Below are 25,309 nucleotides of genomic sequence, written 5' to 3'. Positions count from 1 at the left end.
TATGTAGAAATAATTTCCAAGTTGACAACCTAGACATTTTTGTCATCATATTTCTACCTCTTGTTTTTAAAATGAAATGTCTTTAAAGAAATTCCTCTAGTTTATATCTTAATGTGCCATATTGAATTTTCTTTCTTATATATGTGTGTGTCGTCTTGCCTTAATGCATATAAATGTCGTGTTTTGAGCATGGACGGGTTTAAGGATTGTCTGCTATGGAGGACGGATCTTCCGGGGATTTCGATTATCCCTCAATCGAGTTAGGGGTCCGGGAGATTTCTCATGGGAATTTGTTAATATTAAATTCGGTTTTTGAGCATTTTTGTGTATAATTCTGCATAATACAACATAAGGGATATTAAAAAAAAAAAAAAAAAATCAGAAAGTTGTTGATGGGGGATCAATGTCTTTCCATGTCTGTAACTATACAGAACCTCTCCAATCGTTTTGAAATGAAATGAAATGAAATTTTTGAATTTTACGTCCCACGTTTATGCCGGTTAGGCTAAAGGATACGGGGATGATGAAATAATGAATGAAACGGTGGAATGAAGAAAGTGGGAGGAAACTGGATAACCCCGAGGAAACCCACGCACACGGTGTTTGTCCACCACAAAGTTCATTTGGCAGGGGCTGGAATCAAACCAGGGACCCCAAGCACAAGAGGTGAACGCTCTACCACTGAGCCACCACGGCCCTCCAATCGTTTTGAGTCATTATGTAAATAGAAATGCAATCTTTTAGGCAACATGCCCTCACTGTATTTCAACATTAGATAACCGGTATGTCGAGTCAAAATCGTAATAAAACATACCGTTTCTGCTGTATTTCCACTTCGAACGCTGTCAGTTTACTCCTGATTATGAAGGAATTGAAGGAATGAAAATGTGGAAGGAAACAGATCCATGAGAAAGCCACGACTTCATATTGGTCCGGGATCGAACCATGTACCTGTCGCTCGAGAGATGAACGCTCTACCACTGAGCCACCGCGCCCCCTTCTCTACCCATGTTAGAATATCATTCCGAAATTTTTGCCTTTAATTCTGTAACATCCCAATAAAAAAATCAAATAATATTGTAATATAAAAATTTCTATATCACTATGCGGATATTATCACTCTAAAAAAAAAGTAATAACCACAAAACAATTATTATTGTCGGTTACTCCAAACATATTTACGAATTTTACTCATTCGCTGATAACAACAAATCTGTTTGTTGAATTTATTGTCGGTGAATATATATGGCAACCTGGAATGCATTTTCGTAAGTACTGTAAAACATCATGTTAACAGCCACATTGGAGATGTTTATTTTATTTCGTATACTTAATTAAGAGAACAAGGCGAGAGAAAGGCCGTAAATGTCGTAACAGAAGGTAATAGCCCATCGAGGACATACGTGACCATTGAATACGTCGTTCTGTCACTTGGTTGTGAATAACTCTGCAGTCTTAACAAATATAATGTTTTGCATCTGAATAGAGATACACACCCTGCAGGTATTTTTATTGCTGTCTAAAGGAAGATTTCTAACGCAAATAGAAAATATACTTCTTAAAAAAAAATACCTTTCTAATCTTTTCTTTTAAAATTGCGAATTGCCGCTTTCTAGCATTTGAGAAATTCATTATGTAGTGGGAAAAGGATTACAAAAATAAAGACCTTTAATAGAAATATTCCAACATTCATCTCGTGGTTCTGCAAAATGTAAGGAACTGGCCGTGTTTCTCAAACTTTTTCAAGCTCTCTTGTGACTAAGCGGTTAGCGTATGCGCTTTTGGCGTAGGAGATCTGGGTTCGATTCCCAACGGGAGCTCATGTGGTTTGAAACCCACGTTAAACTGTAGGTCTACGTCTCAGATAGCCTCGCTACTGAAAGGGACGCTAAAATGAAAATCCAGTTTAATTTAGTCTAATTTAATCCAATCCAGTGGCCTCACGTCGCTAACGCTTTCCCCTTTGGTGCGAGCGGTCCTGGGTTCGATTTCCGGTGGGGACACTCAGTTGAAAAAAGTGTAACATCTGTTTCAGGCCAGCCATCTTGAGTGAGGTTTTTCCTGGGTTTCCCTCATTCACACCAGGCAAATGCCGGGATGGTACTCAACTTATAGGTCGCAGGCCGCTTCCTTCCTTCCCCAATCCTTTATTCCTTTCCTTTCATCGGATAGTGCGCTCGCCGAGGGACGTCCCTCATATACGTGACGGGCTAAATGGTCTTAGTTGCCGACAGCCCGGAATTATAATTCCTAATCCAATACAATCTTAGAAAATCTATTCTAACCCAATCTAATCTAATCTAACCTAATCTAATGTACTCTATTCAAATCCAAACCAACAATTTTTTTCAAGTGTGATTCACTTTTAATAGTCAGAATGTTCTACGGACCACAATACATATGCTCTCTCCAAAAGCAAATTTATGTGATGTGTAGTTTATAGCATTCTGCATTATACAGCTTTGTTACAAAAGTAGAAAGCATAACATGAACAATCACCGTTAAAATCATCATTACTTATGTACTTATGAAAATGCTAACGGATTCACTCCAATAACGAACTGACCGAGATAGTCTCTTTAGTTATGTATTGGGAGGAAAGAAACAAAATTCGCTTTTGTTCAAGAGCTATCATGTAAATTAACGTAAGAGTCAGCGTTATTCATGAAAATATTAATGAATTCACTCCATTAACGAACTGATCGAGACAATCGCTCCAGTTATCTATTGAAAAAAAATTCGATTTCGTTCAAGAGTTATCATGTGAATTAACGTAAGAGACACCGTTATTCATGAAAATATTAATGGATTCACTCCATTAACGAACTGACCGAGATAATCGCTCTAGCTATCTATTGAAAAAAAATAAAAATTCGCTTTCGTTCAAGAGTTATCATGTGAATTAACGTAAGAGTCAGCATTATTCATGAAAATATTAATGGATTCACTCCATTAACGAACTGACCGAGACAATCGCTCTAGCTATCTATTGAAAAAGATAAAAATTCGCTTTCGTTGAAGAGTTATCATGTGAATTAACGTAAGAGACACCGTTATTCATGAAAATATTAATGGATTCACTCCATTAACGAACTGACCGAGATAATCGCTCTAGCTATCTATTGAAAAAAAATAAAAATTCGCTTTCGTTCAAGAGTTATCATGTGAATTAACGTAAGAGTCAGCGTTATTCATGAAAATATTAATGAATTCACTCCATTAACGAACTGACCGAGATAATCGCTCTAGCTATCTATTGGAAGAAAAAAAAAACACTTTTGTTCAAGAGTTATCATATGAAACACAGATGTACACTTGGGTTGTGGGCGTAGAGGATCCGGATTCGCCCCGAAATCCCAACTTTTCTGTAAAGTTAGTCTAATTTAAGGAACGATCATACATATTTATAATTTATGTTCATATTGAATTATAACTCTCTCCAAATCCTGTGGACCGTCCAGAAGTAAATTTGTGAATACATGCCTGGAGTGAAGAAGTCCGATTACCAATGCACATTCTGTAAGTCCCACCTACTAGGGTGATCTTAATAAACATGAATGTAACATCAAGTGGCATTTTTTTTTTTTTTTTTTGTTCATTTGAGTCGGCAAAATTCTAAATCTTTCACTGGGTACAAACTGAACACCAACAAGAAAACGACATGCTGAGTGGGTCTGTTATATATTTAAGGATTAAACACTAATGAAACTAGAATGTTGTTGTCCTCCAGCTATTGGTAAACAATATACACTGTCTTTGAGGCACTTGAACCATGCACTATGCTCTTGTGCCAATTGGTAATAGTCCAATAGGATTCTAATTTTATCTTTTAATGGTAGTAATAGCTCAGAGAGACATAAAGTAGATCGTCATTTAAGAAAGGGAGAAAGGAAGAAAGAGAGAGAGAGAGAGAGAGAAAAAAAGAAAAAATCTACTATTCTACATTTCAAGAGATGTTTTCTGGCAGCATCATCTGGTATACTAGTCTCATCTGTTCGTCTTCGTTGAAATGTTGTGTGGAATATTATTTGTAAAAGAACATGCTTTTATAGATTTGTCTGAAATAAAAGCAAGTTGCACTGGCGGATCCACGGGGAGGTCCTATAAGATTGCTCCCAAAGCCCATATTTTTTATAGACCTATACAGGGTATCTCAAAAGTCCCTTGACATATGGTAATTCTGTATCGATCATAATTACAACAAAATGTAAGAGGGGAAACTGTCTTCAAATATGATGTTTTGAATCTTAAAAAAAAAAAAGTTTCTTTTTCTAATAGGAGGAGCCGGTTCGGCTGTATACTCTTTATGGCCCCAATGTTAAATGAAAAAAATGAAATGAAATCTTTGAGTTTTACGTCCCACGATTATGCCGGTTAGGCTAAAGGAGACGGGGATGATGAGTAATGAATGAAATGGTGGAATGAAGAAAGTGAGAGGAAACGGGAGAACCCCGAGAAAACCCACGCACACGGTGTTTGTCCACCACAAAGTTCACTTGGCAGGGGCAATGTTAAATGAAAATGGAACGTTGCCATTTACCGGGAAGTGGATAAATTTTGTAAGATGGTAAATGGGGGCTGGCCATTGACACGTTAGCGTAAAAGACAGTAACTTCATTCACTTATATTGTGGGTCCCGGTCAATGGCAACGTTGCATTTTCATTTAACATTGGGCACATACAGAATGTACAGCTCAAACGCCTCGTCCGATTAAAAAAAAAATCCTTCACTTTAGATTAAGAACATCATATTTAGAGACGGTTTCTTCTCTTACATTTTGTTGTAACTCTGATAATATCAGTGTTATCCTATGTCATGGACCTTTTGAGGCACCCTGTATATACATTCTGGATCTTAGAACTAAAAGGGCCAATGTCCAAGAATGTCAGTTTTGAGCTATGCATATCGTAAATCGTAAAAAATATGTGTATATCGTAAATCTGAAAATTGTGCTCTTTCTAAGTGCATTAAGAACCAATGTTCTATTTCATTATTATGGAAACAAAATAAATTAATGGGGCATCAGGATAAAACTCTAGAATTTTGAGCTCCAACTTTCAATGCCGTTTACTCAAGGCTTCCTTTTTTGGACTTCGGCCTTTTGAGTTCTAAGATCCAGAATTATTGCACTATTTTATTCTTATTTGATGTAATACTTTATATTTCAAATCTACATTAATTGATCAGAAGATGGTTGCCTTCCTCCAAACAACTTTTCTGTATTCGCCACTGGAAAGTTGTGAATTATATGATAAGATTATTTCAGTCTTTTAGTATTAATAAGATATATTGTCACGTTAAGAAAAACAGTATTTTTAAAATTACGTTTTTTTTCTTCTTTGCAGGTAAGAGAATTATTATACAACAAGTCAGCATCTTAACATGATAAAATGGTGAGTGACCTAGCATTTAGATTGTACATTTTTTTAAAAAATATAATAATAGTAGAGTAAAAGATTATTTTGTAAAACATTTCTTAGCGGACCCCTCTCAGGAGCGGATATCTCAAAAATACGGACAAATTTTTCTGGCCTGGTAAAAATATCTGTATTGTTATGGGAGAGCACTCTGCCTTTTATGAACACTTCCAGATACCGACAAGGTACAATCTTCTTTTACCCCCTCTCTTACAACGTTTTGGGAGGCACGGTGGTTCAGTGGTAGAGCGCTTACCTCTGCGTCCAGGTTGTCCATGGTTCAATTCCCGGCCAAGTAAGTTTGTGGTGGACATTGTCTGTGGGTTTTCAATGAGTACTCCCGTTTGGTCCCACATTCTCATTCCACGAATTCTTTCATCGTCATTAAATTGCCTTAATCGTCCCACATTATCATTCCACCAATTCTTCCATCGTCATTAAATTGCCTTAATCGTCCCACATTCTCATTCCACCAATTCTTCCATCGTCATTAACTTGCCTTAATCGTCTTACATTCTCATTCCGCCAATTCTTCCATCGTCATTAACTTGCCTTAATCGTCCCACATTATCATTCCACCAATTCTTCCATCGTCATTAAATTGCCTTAATCGTCCCACATTCTCATTCCACCAATTCTTCCATCGTCATTAAATTGCCTTAATCGTCTTACATTATCATTCCGCCAATTCTTCCATCGTCATTAACTTGCCTTAATCGTCCCACATTATCATTCCACCAATTATTCCATCGTCATTAAATTGCCTTAATCGTCCCACATTATCATTCCACCAATTCTTCCATCGTCATTAACTTGCCTTAATCGTCTTACATTCTCATTCCGCCAATTCTTCCATCGTCATTAACTTGCCTTAATCGTCCCACATTATCATTCCACCAATTATTCCATCGTCATTAAATTGCCTTAATCGTCCCACATTCTCATTCCACCAATTCTTGCGTCATCATTCACTTGCCTTAATCGTTCGTCTGCATTAACCTCTATAGCATAGAACGTGGGACGTTAAACTGAAAGCTTTCTGGATTTTCCTAGAAAAATTATTTATGCCATGTGATTAAGTTGTTAGTAAAATATTAATTTATGAAATATAAACTAAATCATTAGAGCTATTGTCGATGAATGCAATTTTAAAAAATACCCCAGTAAATTTACCCAACTTTTAGGAGTACAAAGAAATGAAATGAAATTAGATCTTTGAGTTTTACGTCCCACGCTTATGCCGCCAAGGCTAAAGAAGACGGTGATGATCAGAAATGAATGAAGTGGTGAAATGAAGAAAGTGGGAGGAAACGGGACAACTCCGAGAAAACCCACGGACATGGTGTTTGACAACCACAAGGTTCACTTGGCGCGAACTGGAATCGAACCAGGAGGCTGCAATGAAATTGCGCACACTTTTCCGGTTTTATCAGTTTTTATCTGATAAGCCATTGACAAGCTGTCATAATGTACAGGATTGCGCACAGAAAAATTAAGCAATGTTGTCAGATGGAAAATATTTTCTCTTCTGTTATGTAAATCTTTAAGAAAAGCAGCGGAATACCCGAACCAAGGGTCGGAACTGAGCTAATTTAGAAAATACAGAGGAATTAACACATAAGGATAGAGAAGCTATAGACTGCATTCGAAAAAGAAAAAAAAAAAAAAAACACCAGTTCGTCCGAGAAATATTACAGAGGCTGCTCAGTAAATAATTGAAAGAGAAGTTGAGTTTAGTTATTATGGAGAAAAGTTTGTTCATAAATGAAGAAGCCAAGATTATCGCCTTAACTTGTGTGAGTGACATTAGGTAGGAACAATGATAGCATTTACTGTACATAGTCGTAGTGTATGTAATAAAACTAGCAGGTAGCTACATAATACTGTTTCTAACTAATTACATATTCTAACTAGATTTAGGAAGGCGATTTAACATATATTGACATATACCATATTGTAAATACGTAAATCATGTAATTTGGAAGGATTATATTGGAATGAAGTGTAATTTAAATGAGGAAGTGGTTTACTGACATCGTTGTATTATATTAATAGTATTGTAATCTAAGTTTATTGTATCGCTTATTTTATTGTAACAAGTATCCTATTATTTGACCGGGGAAAAACAGACGTTAACGACAGATCTTAATAAACTTACCAAAGCAAAGCTTTACGACAATGGAGAAAATTATTCACTTTGATTTTCAATTATCAATTTTTCCATAAAACTTGGCTAGTAGTGGGAAGTACGTATACTATATTACTATTATTATTATTATTAACATTGAGAATGTTATCATAATTGTTTGCTTCGTTTTATTTAGATTTCCACCTACAATATGGGCTTCATAACCCTCAGTAGCTCCTCGAACGACAAATAGGGAGGAAGCATTTCATAAACCTTACAATGAATAATTCTATTCACTGGGTCCAGATATTTATCAGGTCATTTCATCTTTGTTGAAGAATCAATCAGAAACAAAATTGAAATTAAGATCAATTGCGAAAGGAGATACCAATACACAACGAAAGGAAGATTTAAAGAAACATAACTTCATATTGAAACAGTATGAAATGCTTAAAGGTGATATATGTTCAGAGTATGAGACAAGAAAATTTTAACATTTGGATTGTAAATTTTGAGGTATCACGACTTCTTGTGTCTACTGATCAAATTATATTTAGTTAATCCTCAATATAATATGAATTTTATTTCTAATTTCTGTTTCTATCCTAGTCTGAAGGAAAACCTTCTTTGCGCACAGATTTTAAATCTACCATTGTGGCAACGTTGGACAAAAATCTGTGTTCAGCAAGGCCAATAGAGATTTGTGCGCATTTCGGGATATATAGTGTGCGCAATCCAGTTGCCCCCAACCAGGAACCCCATGCACCAGAGGTGAACGATCTACCAATGAGCCACCGCGGCCCCAGGAGTACAAAGAAAATAGAGCTCCCACACCCTGAGGGTCTTATAAAATACGTAGACATATATTGCTTCTAAGTGAAAGTATGTACGTCAGAACGGAACAGACGGGTTGAATTGTTTGAGCTGATTTTAGTTTAGCGTTCCTTTCAGCAGCGAGGCTATGTGAGACGTGGACCTACTGATTAACGTGGAATCCGAACCACATGAGCTCCCGCCGAGAATCGAACCCGGGTCTCCCATGCCAAAGGCGCTTACGCTAACCGCTTAGCCATGAGGGAGCTCGGATAAACAGAGGGCAGACGTCCAAAAAATGTCTATGTATGCAGGGGCTATATAATGTATAAAGCCATTGAAATTTCTAATTTGATATATTTCACAATTACCATACTTTCTTTTCTCTTATTGTCGGTCGAACGTTTAAAAAAATCTCGGAAAAATCCCTGGAAGATAAGTGGGGTTTCTAATATCGATAGTATTGGAGATCCGAAGGATCCTAAAGAAAAGTGGGGAGACAAAACAAGCCCTTCATCGTTTGCAATATCGTATTGGAGAAAGCGATAACATGTGTGTGAGTGGCAATCCTGCATCCAGGTCTCTTCTCCCAGGCTGTTTCGTCCGTGTTCGTTGATGCTCGGCGAGTGTCGTCGTCTGCCGTCACCCCCTTAGGCCTAACCTACCAAAGACAGTGGCGTAGAAGCGTGATTCGTAGGGAACTGGTGTTAAAAAGTTGCGTCTGCTTGCAAGGTGAGATTCGTGAGTTTTTTTCAAGTGCCTCCTTCGAACACATATGGTAACGGCGTCTTTGCGTGTTACAACAACCATGCGTGACCATGGACATTTCGCGTGGTGACCACTTCCGCTAAACCAGCTCCTGAATATTTCTCGCTCTTCCGTTTTGCAAGGTGAGTTGTATGTATTATTTCACGTAAACATCGTTTCTTCCCTACCTGGGTAGATTTGAAACTGGGTCACTGTGGCGAACTGTAAGTGCTTCGAAGGAACCGCGGCAAACCTTGTGTTTGTAAACATTGGCCCCTCCCCCCTGCTTCGGTATTCACAGCTATGCATTTCTATAGGCAGGTAGCTTATGTGTTATATATGGAGACGTGTTAGTAAACATCTAGTTGGTGGTTTCTGTTGTTAACAGAGAACAAAAAAATATTGATCGATTAATCCATCACTTGTTGACGTCACAAGCTGTTACAAAATATTTTCATTGTTTCAATACTGAAGAAAGAAAAAAAGGAAATGTTTCAAATGGGTCATTATTTGTTCAGCTTTTTCTATTTCATTTACATGTTAAACGTTCATATACAATTTCCTTCCAGTGACAACACCTAGAATTACCTCCTTTAAAAAAAGACTAAAAAACACTCATATTTATCGAACAGTCTTGATCTATCTCTGAATTAATTTGAATTTTTTAAACATATTTAATTTTTTTTCTGTGTTTATGTAGTTCATCAGCCGAGTGTGTATGGTGTAACAAACCAATCTGCTTAATGGACTGACAGGTACTCGGAATTCCGATATCCAGATTACCGAAGAAATAAATGTATTACTGGTGGTGGAAACTGCAGTGGTAGAATATTCACATAGTATGCAGGAGGTCAGGGTTGAATTCTCATGGATGCTGCAATTAGATTTTCCCGCCTTTTTCCAATATGTATTATTAAAGTTATTTTTGAAAGGAAATACTATAAAGTAGGGATGGCCAATTCCGGAATTTTTACTTTCCGGAATCCGGAAAGTAAAATCGGAAAAATTCCGGAATTCGGAAAAATTCCGGATTTCGGAAAAAATCCGGAATTCGGAAAAATTCCGGATTTCGGAAAATATCCGGAATTCAGAAAAATTTCGGAATTCGGAAAAATTCCGGATTTCGGAAAAATTCCGGAATTTAGAAAAATTCCGGATTTCGGAAAAATTCCGGAATTCGGAAAAATTCCGGATTTCGGAAAAATTCCGGAATTCGGAAAAAATCCGGAATTCGGAAAAATTCCGGAATTCGGAAAAAATCCGGATTTCGGAAAAATTCCGGAATTCGGAAAAAATATTTTTTTCTTTTTGTAATCCTAAGAATTTTGTTCAAATGCAAACGAACAAATTTCCTTTTTGTAATCCTAAGAATGTATGATGCAAGTTAAGCTGAAACTTACATCGTAAAGTATACACTACTCAATCTTCCCATGGTTAATGAGATGTAGTCCAAAAGTACGATGTACTCCTAATATTTAATTTTTGTTTTACTGTGATATTGTCCAGAGGTAAGACATATATCACACTGAGATAAACAACTTGACATAATGAAGATGTTATCATACGTAGTTTTCCAGAAAATCGTGAGAAACGATTTTTTATGAAGTTAAAATATGCGTCGCTTGTTGCCAGTGTGATGCAATTGATAACTTTTATGCTGAATATTATTATTATTATTATTATTATTATTATTATTATTATTATTATTATTATTATTATTATTATTATTATTATTATTATTATTATTATTAATCGTTTATGTACTGTAAAAGAAAAACATGAACCGTTAATTAGTAGATTTTATCTGTTGTTTTTTGATATCTTCTAACAGTAATAACAAATTGCTTGTAAATACGCAATGATTATCAAGGACAATGGCATATTAATGTAAGGACTACTCTGCAGATTAGCAATAAACAATAAACAATAACAGATAAACAATAGTCCCCCCCCCAAAAAAAAGTAACTAACTTGGGCACGTCAGAATGTTCGCGAGAATATAGGGACGCATTGAGACTAGCAAAAAACGTGGTGTTATTATTACTCAAAGGGCCGTACGATGGAGGTATTAACGTTAATGTTAATGGCATCAATGAGCACTTACTTGCTCTAACGGTTAACCTCATTTTTGAGATGATTCTTAGAAGTGGGCGTGTTGGCATGCAGTTGGAGTACTAACGATTTGCGTCACTGTCGAACACTAACGTAGCACTACCGACGTTTAAAGTCGAAATTGGAGTCTGACATAAGTGGCTTGTCAACTTCACGGACATTATATTTTCCTTGAATGCGAGAATTTTGCGCCCGGGAAATTTGCGCCCTACCACAAAAATAGGAAAAAATGCGCTCGCAATATATTTGCACTGGGATGTTTGCGCCCTACCCCAAAAAGAGGGGAAAATGCGCCGGCTATATATTTGCACTGGGATGTTAGCGCCCTACAATTCAACTTATTATTGTATTGTGTAAAGTACCGGTAACTTCCACTCGCACTTGAACTAGGCTTGCCTCTCATCGTCTCAGTGAGTTACTCCATCCGTTATAATATTCCGAACAAATGAAAAAAATACAATTTTAGTTCACTAAAGGGCAATCCATACAAATACAATTTTTCATTATACTACAAAATTTACAATAAACGTATAAATGACTGATATATAATTATTTATTAATATAATCAAAGAGTATAATTTAATCTACAAAAGGCTGTTTGGCTCTACCCAGATATCTCTGTTCACAATCCTTGCGAGTTGTTTGGCTTTTCAGGACACAAAATATAGAAAAGAAAATGTAAAGTGAATGTAAAATCAGTTCAGTAATATTATCAAGAAAACTATGTACAGTGTGTTTACTTGCTGGAATTACACTTCAAACACACAATTGCGTCCAGTCGTTCTTTCAGGAAAAATGTTCCGGGGGGCACATTTAGTATTCCGGAGGGGGGTCACTGCTGGTACTATTCTATTTATTATTATATTATAGACGTATTATTTTGGTCTCCTCCGAGGGGGCACTCTGAGAGCTCTGGGGGGGCCAGTGTTCCCCCAAAATCATCTCTGGAAGAAGCAGTGATTGCGTTGATCCGTTGTGTTCTTTTGGCTTATATTGAAGTTTATTCTCCCCTTATATAGCCATAATAAAAATAAATCACAAATGGCATAGTTGTGGGGGGAGGATTGTTTATGTTGTAATGTCAGCCCCTCCGAGGAAATGCGTAAGCTCCAATAGGTTCTTTTATTTCGCAGGGCTCAAACTTCCCGGTAGAGGTACATCGCAGGCGCAATTTTCCCTGTTCTTGAGGTAGGGCGCAAATTTCCCAGACGCAAAATTCTCGACACCGTTCGAATGACCTCGGAAGACGATATCTTTTTCAATACTTTTTTTAATATTCTTTTACTCGAGATTTCTTCATAGCTTCTTATTAAAATACTTACTAATATATCCTCATTTTATTGTCCTAACCAATCAATATGGGTATGTTGTCAGTATTTAGATTGATCGAGCCTCTGGTGTGTAACCACAGTATTTCATATCATGCCCCCATTAGAAATCTTGGCTAAACGAACCAATATATGTTGCCAATAAAATAGTTTAGAATGATTGAGCCCCTGGTAAATAACCACAGTATTTCGTGACAGACCCCCCCCCTTCCTATTACCATATTCTAGCTACGTGCCTGACTCAGCTAATTCTCTACATTCTTTACCAAGCACACATTTTCTAAAGCGGAAAATGCTCTCTAAATACCTAAGCTCATTATTTTCAGCAGATGCACAAACTGGGTAACATTCTATCTACATGAATGTTATATATGTCGATTACTGAAAACCGCTTCTCGCTATCTATTACCATATTTACTATATAATGATTAACGTTAAAACCGGAAATGGTTGATTTGTACCGCTTCCGGTTTGAATATTACATTCATCAGGGAACTCGATTCTTAACTATTGACTCTGTACATCATGGCCAAAATTGATTTTTAATCCATCAGATAGTTCTTGAGACTGTTTGTTTCACTGACGGACAGAATGAATATATGGCTATAGAGTTTTGATAAACTAAATTCGTTATTGAGTGATGATGGAACAAATATAAGAAAGGGAACCAAGAGTACCACCGGGAAAATTTTCGAACACAAAATTAGCCATCGAAAACCCACATGTCCTGGGTTAGAATACCATAGATGAAAACTCTACCACTGAGTCATCAATCACCCGCTTATTAGTTTTATTAATTATTATATTAATATAAATTAATGAATGCCTGCTTATGTTAATTATTGAACAATTACATTGTATACTTCGGAAAGTCAAAAATTATAAATTTGTATTTACTGTACATACAGTGAGCGCAGAAAGTGTTCGCACACCTATGCTATTGAAACGAGAATGCCTGCGAAAAAGAAACAGAAAATTTAACAAGTGTAATAACACACACAATATGAATAATGAAAACTAAGCTTTATGAATATATCAATAAAGAACCACAAAGACAAGTTTAATGGTCAGAAAGTAAATAAATTCCGTAGAAAATGTATAGAGTAGACGCAAAAAGTGATCGTACACCTGACGTACGAATACGAAACAAAGATACCACAACTGGGGTTCACTAGTATTCACCTGAGTATACACCTCTGTATAGCATGACGAGTAACAGAATGAGTTTAGTTGTGAATAGGAGTGAAAAAACTGCACGGTGGGCTGTCGAAATGGGAAGCAACCGAACAGAAACAAATGAGGAGACAAGAAAAGTAATTATTAAAGTGCATAAGAAGGGTAAGTCTTTGAGAAAGATAGCAAACCTCAGGGGCAGATCCAGAGGGGGGCGATCGGGGCCATCGCCCCCCCCCCACAAGAGGAAACTTTCTTATTTTATATATAAATAAACCCATCCATAACAAGTTTGGAGCTCTTAAAAGTAGCAGTATTACTGCCGACCGCCCCTTCCCCAGAAGTCCGTCCTGGATCCGCCCCTGTATAGAGTAGCCACAATCGAGTATTTTCCGCTGTATGTTTGGAGTCGTTGTCTTGCTGAACAATAAATTGTTTTCAAGAACCATCTTCTGCGCACTAGTATGGAGATATTCCTTTAATATGTTAATATACACTTTGTGGATCATCACTCCATCGATAAGGTGGAGACGACCCACTCCTGAGGCACTCATACAACCCCAGACGAGCACGGACCCTCCTCCGTGTCTTACTTTGGGGACGAGATTTTGAGGATTCATCTCTGTATTCACCTTGCGCCATACCATACGCCTCCCATTGGACTCGATAAAATTAAATTTACTTTCGTCCGAAAATATGACCCTATTCCAGAAAGAAGCCTGATCCCTTATCTTTATACTCTTTTTCAAACTTTAGTCTCTTTATAAGATTTGTCTTGTTCACCCAGAACATTTTCCTGGCTATCCGACCATGATACCCTGCAAATATTCCGCACTGTACTGGCTGATACTTTAACACCGCGTGTTTCCAGATCCGTTGCCAATTGCACAGCACTACTTTTTGTAACCTTTTTTTCTTTCCCTTTTTATTATTATTTTTTTATTATTTTTTTTTATGGTTTCGCACAGTGATAGAAACATTATATATCGCAATTATTGTTTGTACTGTTGAACGAGGCCTGTCTGCAAGGTTTGCCAGGGGCGGATCCAGGACGGACTTCTCGGGGGGGGGGGGGCGGTCGGCGGTAATACTGCTACTTTTAAGAGCTCCAAACTTGTTATGGATGGGTTTATTTATATATAAAATAAGAGTTTCCTGTTGTGGGGGGGCGATCGCCCCGATCACCCCCCTCTGGATCCGCCCCTGACTCTATAATACCTTGAAACAGCTTCGCACACCTCCCCAATCCCTAGACATGAACCCCATAGAACATCTATGATATGTTCTGGAGACAAGAATCAGAAGGCACAGCTTGTCTACTAAAGAAGGCCTAAGAAAAGCTATTCAAGAAGAATGGGACATAATCAGTCCCGAAGCTACAGAACTACGAACTACTACAGGTGAAATCAATGCCACGAAGACTACAGACAATCATTAACGCACAGGGTAATCCCACAAAATATTAAATAACGTAATATACTTTATACGCATTAATTCAAGCATAAGTGTACGGTGACTTTTTGCGTTTACAAAAAAGGAATTCTCTCTTTTCTTCTGAACAAAACAGTGATTGTGTTTGTTTGGCCTTTCTCTTGTATATAGAAATAAAATGTATGAATGTGTAGTCTTAATTCTGGTTATATTTTCCACCTCCCGTTCTCATGCTAGCTGTTTTCAATATAAAGTATGCACGGTGTACGAACACTTTCTGCGCTCACTGTAGGTATGTTGACAATAAGCGAATGTTATTAGAATATTTGTTGAGATTTATTTTCCTTCACTGCCTTTCGCCTGGTTAAAAAGTAGTTTGCAGTGCTTTGGAGCAGCTGCAGGTGGGAACGCGATAATGTTTGAGACATACCGGCGACTTTTTTGTGTGTGAAAATAAGACCTTTCTCATAAAGTAGTAAATAACTGCAGTAGCAATTGTCTACATAAATGATAAAGACATATACAACTACAAGAAATTAATACAGTAGGCCTATATATAGCCTATTCATTATTGTGTTTCTCTTTTAACAGCTACTAGCTAAGGATGGCCAATTCCAGAATTTTTACTTTCCGGAATCCGGAAAGTAAAATCGGAAAAATTCCTGATCTCGGAAAAATTCCGATTTTTTCTAAATTCCGGATTTTTTCCGAATGTCGGAATTTTTCCGAAATCCGGATTTTTTCCGAATTCCGGATTTTTTCTGAATTCCGGAATTTTTCTGAATTCCGGAATTTTTCCGAAATCCGGAATTTTTCTGAATTCCGGATTTTTTCCGAAATCCGGATTTTTTCTGAATTCCGGATTTTTTTCCGAAATCCGGAATTTTTCTGAATTCCGGATTTTTTTCCGAAATCCGGAATTTTTCTGAATTCCGGAATTTTTCCGAATTCCGGAATTTTTCTGAATTCCGGAATTTTTCCGAATTCCGGAATTTTTCCGAATTCCGGAAAGTAAATTTTCCGATTCCGGAAAACAAAATTTCCGGAATCCGGATTCCGGAAAATTTTGGCCATCCCTACTATAAAGGTAGCTATCCATCAAAGTGAATACAGTAATTCTAGCCAACTGTTTGATATGTAAATACAGTATTTCTAGCCAGCTGCTGCTAATAGATCCCTAAATTAGTAGTGCAGGAGTAAGGAGGCCAGTTCGTTACCTTTGTGCTTTACCAAATATATGTATGTACAGCTGGAAATTAGCAAACTGCAGGGAAGAGAATGGATTTGCAATTGGGATACCAAATATAAAAGAATTGATACTTAGGGGTACAATGTATTCAAAAATTGACAATTAGGGGTATTACATATAAAACGATTGACGATTAAGAATTCAACATATAAAGAATTGACAATTCGGTACAATGTATACAAGAATTGACAGTTAGGTGTATTGCATATAAAACGATTGACGATTAGGAATTCCACATATAAAGAATTGACAATTGGGGTACAATGTATGGTATTACATATAAAACGATTGATGATTAGGAATTAAACATATAAAGAATTGACAATTAGGGGTACAATGTATTCAAGAATTGACAATTAGGGGTACAATGTATACAAGAATTGACAATTAGGGATACAATATATAAAAGAATTGACGATTAGGGATTCCATATATAAAGAATTGACAATTAGGGGTACAATGTATACAAGAATTGACAATTAGGGGTACAATGTATACAAGAATTGACAATTAGGGGTACAATGTATACAAGAATTGACAATTAGGGATACAACATATAAAAGAATTGACGATTAGGGATTCCACATATAAAAAATTGACAATTAGGGGTACAATGTATACAAGAATTGACAATTAGAGATACTACATTCAAAATAATTGAGAATTAGAGGCATTACATATTCAAGAATTGGAAATTAAGAGTATCATGTATACAAGAATGGACAATTAGGGGTACCACTTATACAAGAGTTGAATAACTTCAGTTCCATTATTTTCAGACTTTCACATTTTACTTGGAATTCTTATATTACCAAAGAACCAAATAGTTCAAGAGGTACAAACAGCGTCCAGAAAGTAAATTTCCGCAAGGAGGTAAACACAAGTGCTCTTAAAACATCTATTGCCAGACATTAGTGCTGTACTTATATCTTACATTATAATAATTTGTAATTACCTTTAAAACAATATTTTAAATTGTTATAATTTTTCACTTTAAGAAGTATTAGGCTTAATTTCCGCCAGAAGCTCATGTGTCCCTCAAGGTGTTTAGATCCCCGTCTTACATATTGTATATTCTCACTATTCAACCGCAACAAGACATAAGTCAATGTTTTCGTTTTATTTATTTATTTATTTTTCTTGTATTAATTTTCTCCTTGTTCAACTTATTGGAACTGTGTGCAGAGTAATGTTAAAGCTAATAAATTCTGAATACATTATTGACACTTTCACTTTTATTTGGCAATATTAAAATAAAAAAAAGAAGTATGACAATTCTGTTTTTCTAGCTAACAGCACAAGAAACTGTGTGATTTGAGTACCGCTGCGGCTACAGTATACCACAATAACTTTTCTCAACTATTGCAAAGCGTCAATAATAGACCATATCATACTGTGTAATGTTCAGCATAAGTCACTTAGGTTATACTCGCAGTACTTCAAGCTTTAAAGAAACAGGTTGCAGTATCTCAGTGATACACACCACGGGAAGGAGTTTGGTTTATTACAGTGTACACAATGTGAAAATTGTAATTTCAATTTTTGCATTTCTGCTTCACTTTTCATCCCTAACTCAAAAATTTTATTAAGATCAATAAGTATTTGAAATGAAATGAAATGAAATTTTTGAGTTGTATGTCTCATGGTTACGCCGGTTAGGCTAAAACAGACGGTGATGATGAGAGATGAATGAAATGTGGAATGAAGAAAGTGGGAGGAAACGGGAGAACCCCGAGAAAACCCACGCACACGGTGTTTGTCCACCACAAATTTTACTTGGCGGGAGCAGGGTTTGTACCCGGGACCCGAAGCACCAGAGGTGATCACTTTACCACTGAGCCACCGCGGCCCTCTCAACGAGTATTTGAATATAGGTTAGTTTAGTTTAGCATTGTATTCCACGGACATTAGTATTTTGCATCCTGAGGATTTATACTAACCCGCTAATTTCAACAGCACTGCTAGTAACCCATTAAGCAAAGGTGATATCTATAATCACTCTGATAGGAATACATGAAGAATTGATTCTTGATTGTCTACACCTTGGGATCAGCTAAAGGGATCAACTACGTCAACGAACTGGATTCCTAACCTTTGACTGTCTACAGCCTGGTCAAAATTGATGATGATCCATCACATAGTTCTTAAGATTTTGTCTCCCGGACGATCCCACGGCCAGACAGTAAATATTGGCTATAAAGGAAGGTTCGGAAAAATCAGAATCTTTAAATGTATAATATTTTATTATATGATAATGATCCAAATCTTCAAATCGCATTCCAGATTTCAGGGACACAATGAATCCATTCCAAATTGTTCATCTGTAAGGCGAAGATCTTGTACTAGTTGTCGTTGACCACATTCAGTTCATGGGCTTTCATGGAGTTCTTGCTCTCCTTGCTGATCTAGTACACTAGTTAACTGTAATACCTGTACTTTTGTGTACAAGGCCCCTGATTCAGTTCCCGGTGAGAGAAAATCGAACACACTATAAATCTCATCCTATATCTACATTCGGACCACTAGCGGATTTTTAGAAGTGTCATTTGGAGGGAGTGATTCACCTCTGGAAAGATGAGGGTAGGCTCGAAATGCGGAATTTTACATCAAAACAGAATAAAGTATTGGAATATTAGTCGGTATAAAGTCTTGCATTGACGTCACCATCTGTACTACTGTAATGGTAAGGGAGGGGGACCCTATATTACAGAACCAAATGAACTTAGAAGAAAAAAGGTAGCCTTTGGTAGGAGAGTGGTTGCACCAATCGCCCTCCGCGAAGATCCGCCAGTGCTTGGAACGTAAATAAAAACCATTGAATCAGTCAATCGCAGCAGTTCTTCTGTTTTGTGTCTTTTCTTAGGGATGCTTATCCCTATTTCTTACTGGGTATTTTTGTTCGGTGATTCAAGTCTAGTGCCCCTTTGCACCACCGAGGCCATTTGAGGCGGAATCCGAACCACCTTAATGCGTTCAATGCTCGCCTACCGGGAATCGAACCCGGAACCCTGTGCATCAAAGGTGCTCGGTCAGTTATTAGATCAGCGGGGAAGCTCTACCGGATTATGTTATTTTACGTTTAAATTCTTACAATTATGCTAAATAAGATGATAATGACGACAGTAGAAGAAAACGGAAGAACCTGGATGAAACTCACGCACACGATGTCTGTCCACCATAAAGCCCATTTGGCGCGAGCTGAGATCGAACCAGGGACTTTATGCACCAGAGGTAAGCGCTCTATCATTGACCCACGCAGTGACATGATGTTTGATTATTATGTGTTGTTCTTGTGTAGATAATAAATTTTTTCTTAATTTTTATTTTATTGAAGTTTTCAACTGATATTTCAATAATATCATTTGTGTCCCCTCTGTAACGTCTTGAGGAAAACATTATTTTTATTATTATTTCTCAGATTTTCGTTATCATAAACGTGGAACCGTATATTTGAAATGCTGTTTGGTCCTTAATTACTAGTAGCCTTTACTGTAGAATATGATAAAGGTATAATTTATTAGTCTTATCCATGAGTAAAAGTTGATCTGAAGAGATAGGGGGACGGTAGGCATGACGTCAGGCCGTTTCCTCTGCCTATCTTTGCCCATTGTTTTTTTTTTTTTTTTTTTTACGAACTGGGAGGACGCAGTACATATTTTTTTCGAGGCGGGGGACGGCGTCCCTTCGCGTTCCCCCTCACTTTTACCCCCTGGTCTTACCAGAAAGTATTGTTTGAAACCACTTACAATAAAAAAAAAAAAAAAGGAAAGGATTTGAATACATATTCTAGCTAATTCCATAAATATTGCTATGAAAATCAAAGTTTTTAACGACTTATTAGAACATTGATTTTTTATACCGCAGATCCATTACAGGTACTCTCCAAACTCTATAAAATGAAACTTTTCATTGCAATATTGATTTCTGCTTTGAGCTTCCAACGTTTATTTATAAACCATAATTAAGAGTCCAGTTCATACTTTTAGTCACTTTGTAGTGCTTAAAATCTTCATCCTTCCTCTCATAATATGCAGCGTTCATAAACTGAAACATAATAAATGGAACTCTATTAAAAAAAAAAAAAAAAAAAAACTAAGGTAATTTAATAAGAAATTTGTTCTTTGGTTCAGTGATTCAATTCAGCGCGAAGCTACAGAAATTCTAAAACACATTTTTTTTAGAACATGAGACAATATTTTTTTAGAGAGAATAATCAAAATTAAGAGGGTCCAAGGGCTACGAACTTAATCGTTCCGTAACACTGTTGGTAAACCGAAATTAGTTTTCCCATTAAAATTAATATACATGCCATTAATACGTTCTAGCCACAAAAACATTATATTGTTTGTATTTTTTTTACACTTAATTGTTTTTCTTTTAATGAATACAGATCAATACACAAGTTACATTAGAATAAAGGAAAGAATATCAGGGGGTAATAATAATAATAATAATAATATTTTTTTAAATATGAGATTGGTGTAGCATCAAAATTTGATGTTACACTTCATTTCTACCCTTCCTCTTATGAAAACAATCTAGCTCTATCATTTTTTTCTGAAAATATAGATGAAAGTATTTTACAATTACTTACTGAGAAAATGTACAAATGTATATTGAGTTAGAAAATTTTGGGGGGTGGGCCTGGTGAACACAAGAGCGCCGATCCTGGGGAGCCCGGTCCCCATGTATTTTTAGAAATTGTATTTTTATTGTTGCATGTATTTTCTTTTATAAATATACAATATTTGGCATAATTTGAATTCAATTTGTCTTAAAATCTTCATATATGCCTTCTTAGATCCTTGTCTGCAACCAAACACACATCTGAATGGGCTCTCCAAAGTTATAGAGAAATCGGCGTCCTTGATTGTACACCCTGTAGGTGTGTTCCTGCCTGGTATGCACCTGAGAGTGCTGCTTGTTAGTTAAAAAAAAAAAAAAAAAAAAAAAATCCCAATTTTGTCGAAAACTATGCATGACGATCTATGGGTGTCCCATATCACTTCGTTTAGTTCAATGATGTTATATTCTTGCACATATTTTGTTCTTTCGTCGCATGCTAATAATATCGCACTTCCTAAATCAAAACTTGCTCTCATTGGTAAAATGTATACGATGTTAGGCAGAGAAACTGTAATATGGTAATGTAGGAATCTATAAATACCAGCTAACAAATTTAAATAAGCATAAATGAATTACATAACTGTAAGTACTTCTAGAAACCTACTGAAATCATTTATGGCCATATTTCGTAAGAGTACATTTTGTCCTGTCGTCAATAGAAGCGGAAAATTGTACTTGAGAAGCAACCAAATGCCTACAGGGACGAATATGCTTACAAAGATCCTCTTTTTTTAGGTCAGCAAGAGAAGGTATGCAGTTCTATTACAAGGTGTAATGGAAATACAAGGAGTCAACAATGGGCTATTTTTCCGCCAAAGAAAATACTTCATGTGCGAGAAAACGTCTTTTGCATACTGAAGACATAACCTTCCCAGTGGACATCGTTTTGTTGTCCGTATGTCGAAAAAGGTCGCTAGGCGGAAAAGCAAATAAGTGTTTCATGTTAAAATGTCGAATATGTGTGTGTATTTGAACGTTCTTCCACAACAAAACTTTCAGTAACATTCGCATGCAGAATGTTTCATTACACACCTACTGAATTTACTCGACGCTACGTAAAGGAGATTCATAATTAATGAAAACGAATGGCAATGTAAAAATTAGTGGAATGAGAACGTGGGAGGAAACGGGAGAATCCAGAGAAAATCCAAGGACACAATATTGTCCATGGCAAATTCACATAATCTTATTATTCGACCAAGTAATATTAGCATTACTACGATATTTTGCTGAGGCAGCGTGACTTGTTAATTGTAAGTTTTGAAACAACATTAGTCTACCTGTGGTTCACTGATATTCCAGGGACACTTGACCCTCTCTAGTTACATCTCTCGCACCAGATATGAGAAAAAAATGGTTATACCTGCAGTAAAACGATATGGCATCACGTGATCCTGTTTACTATATTTTAGCATAGTTTATTATTATTATTATTATTATTATTATTATTATTATTATTATTATTATTATCGTTTTATATGTTTTAAGCCTTAAATTTCTCGTCAGGATTCGCGAGAAAACGTTAATCATAACTTACCTATTGTCCTGTATGGTTGCTCACTCTGAGGAAAGAACACAGACTGAAAGTATTTGAGATCAAGATCCTGAGACGAATATTCGTACCCAAGAGCAACAGGAATGGGGAATGGCGGAAACTTCATAACGAGGAACTCTATAGTTTATACCGTTTACCGAACCTTATTAGGATCATCAAGTCTAGGAGCTTAATGTAGGCAGTCATGTAGCCAGAATGAAAGAAAGTAGGAACGTTTTCAAAGTTTAAACTGGAAATTAAATCGGAAAACGACCATTAGGAAGACGTAGACCATCACAGCAAACTTACTGGAACAGAAATGGCTGGCATTTCAAAAGTTGCATTCTTTATGGGATCAGGGCCGGATTTAGCATTTTGGCGCCCCTAGGCCCAATAATTTTTTCCGCCCCATGTCTTGTTAAAGTTACTTTCCTAAAAACCTTTATTAAAAAAATATATCAGGCCTATATGTTCATTGCTTAAACACCACTCCACGATGCAATTTTGTCATTGCAAGTTTTTTTGAGGAATTTACTTGGTTCTGGGCTTAACAAAACACCGTTAATGTATTAACAAAAGATTGGTGAATAACTTTGGTTTTGTTCAATTTAGCCATTTGGGAAAATAAATTAAAAAAAGCTCTGTAATACATTATAAAATAGTTTTAATTTCAGAAACACAGCTTACATGAAGTATTTTCATAACGTGACACAAAAACTTCAAAATCAGAATGCTTTATTAGCCTGATTTTTTTTAATCAATTCAAAAAAATATGTTAAGTTATGGCTATTTATTTTTATTTCTAGATATTTTTTAATTTTTTTTCTCTCGGCCGTGCGCCCCCTGGGAGCTTGCACCCATAGGCCCGGGCCTATTGGGAAATCCGGCATTGTATGGGATATCATTATTTAGAACACGAGACTAGAAAAACTTTTCGCGAATTACAACGAGTCGATTGTTTTATAAAATTTACGAGACAGGACGACATAATAGTGTCATCTCGTCTCGTGGACAACACTACTTCTATGTACAGATATCGGGGTGATAGATCTACCACATTTGATTTCAACAGGTGGGAAATAGCAGATGTGGAACCCACTGGCGTCTCTGCATGTAAAAATTTTTTTTTGGGGGGGGGGGCATCAAAGAAAGTGATTTAAAATGGTACTACCTAGCCCAACCTGTTTATTAACTTCGATTCTATTGTTACCTTTCTGCTTACCTTCACCGAAGCCTCTAAGGTATATCAAGAACTCGATTACAATCGTAGGAGCCGCGGTGGCTCAGTGGTAGAGCGTTCATCTCTGGTGATCCCAGCCCCCACCAAGTGAACTTTGTGGTGGACAAACATGGTGTGCGTGGGTTTCCTCGGGGTTCTCCCGTTTCCTCCCACTTTCTTCATTCCACCATTTCATTCATTACTCATTATCACCGTCTCCTTTAGTCTCACCGGCATAATCGTGGGACGTAAAACTCAAAGATTTCATTTCATTTCATTTTTCGATTACAATCGTTTCACAGCCTAAATATAATTATTATTATTTATATGATATTCTGTCGTTAGTAAATAAATTAAATTAGAATAAAATATTGAATATTTTGTACTTCCTAATATTGGGGGGACGCGTCCCCCTCGTTCCCCCGGCAGAGACGCCCGTGCTGAAACCTATTCTGGGACGCTGAATAGATGTAAAATGAATTTCTCTGTCTTGTCGCTTTAAGTCTGGTACTTGTTGACAGAGGGATGGAAGGGCATAGCTATTGTGTAAGGCAACCTATACCTATGCATATTACAGCTTGGAAATCCGATAGAGTAATTCTTAATTTTGTGACTCTAAGGATGTTACACGTGTTCAGGCATATTAAAAGTCCAGATGAAATTAGTGAAGGTAATGGAGACTGTTAGAGTAAGGCGTGGATGAGATGAATAACTGTTGACGCTACCTACAATAGCATTTCCATACCTACGTGAAAAGCGGAAACTACGTGTCATGGAGGCTGGTGGTGGGCGAAGGCGTTTTACTTCGTTGAAGCTGAATATGTGTTCTACCTAAAAAAGAGTACTGACTTCAAAGAAAGTACAGGGCAAGGCTGAGGATGAGTCCCACGCATAGGCTGGTCCCTCTTTACAGAAGATTTGAGACAAAAGTGATGCTCATTCAGGCAGGAATGAAAGTGATATTTCACTCACGTTGTCCCTTAGGATACAAGTAAAAAATGAAACATTTACTAAAATAGATGTTTTTCACATCTTTTTTGTATATTCTATTAACTTTTTTTTTTTTTTTTTTTTTTTTAAAGGAAAGAAATTCTTCAGATCCTTATCAGTTTATTTCAAATACCTCCTGTTAGAAACATGTCAGGTATTTGGGTTGGTAGAGATCGCTGAAAATGATTGTGACCCGGAGTAGAGGATCTTCTGCCTCTGTCATAACATCTAAATAACAAATTATCATAAATTGTAATATATATACACAGGATGTTTCAAAACAACAATGACAACGTTTGAGAGGTGATTCCTGACACCTAGAAAAGACGAAACCCGGGACCAAAAAGGTCCACGCATGCCGGATGCGAACATGCGTGTCCACGGGTTGCGGATAGTGGAAAGGCCCTCAGATATGGGGGTTAGCTGCGAAATAAGCAGGATTGACCTGACGAATAAACAGTAGCGGACAATACGGCTAAGGGAGAAAACCCTGACAGAAAATCCTGGTCCTCCAGGTTGGGGGTTGAGCGTAAGGCTAACA

At 36.7% G+C, this 25,309-nt stretch overlaps 1 protein-coding gene across 9 annotated transcripts in view; it reads left to right on the top strand.

Annotated features, from left to right (window-relative positions):
• The window catches only part of OtopLa (proton channel otopetrin-like a), a 598,778-nt gene that overhangs the window by 98,105 nt on the left and 475,364 nt on the right, over positions 1 to 25,309 (top strand). Inside the window, exon 1 of one of the 9 annotated variants that reach the window (XM_081752531.1) lies at positions 9,043 to 9,249. The exons of the other annotated variants lie outside the window; for them this stretch is intronic. The gene's annotated coding sequence lies outside the window, so the exon portion shown is untranslated. Of the gene's footprint in view, positions 1 to 9,042; positions 9,250 to 25,309 lie in introns of those variants that run through there. 9 annotated transcript variants of the gene reach the window in all.

The sequence above is a fragment of the Thermobia domestica genome, chromosome 3 (assembly GCF_964235325.1).
Source record: "Thermobia domestica chromosome 3, izTheDome1.hap1.1, whole genome shotgun sequence".
Taxonomy (NCBI): Eukaryota; Metazoa; Arthropoda; class Insecta; order Zygentoma; family Lepismatidae; genus Thermobia; species Thermobia domestica.
The sequence above is the reverse complement of the archived record's forward strand: the minus strand, read 5'-3'. Positions and strand labels throughout refer to the sequence as shown.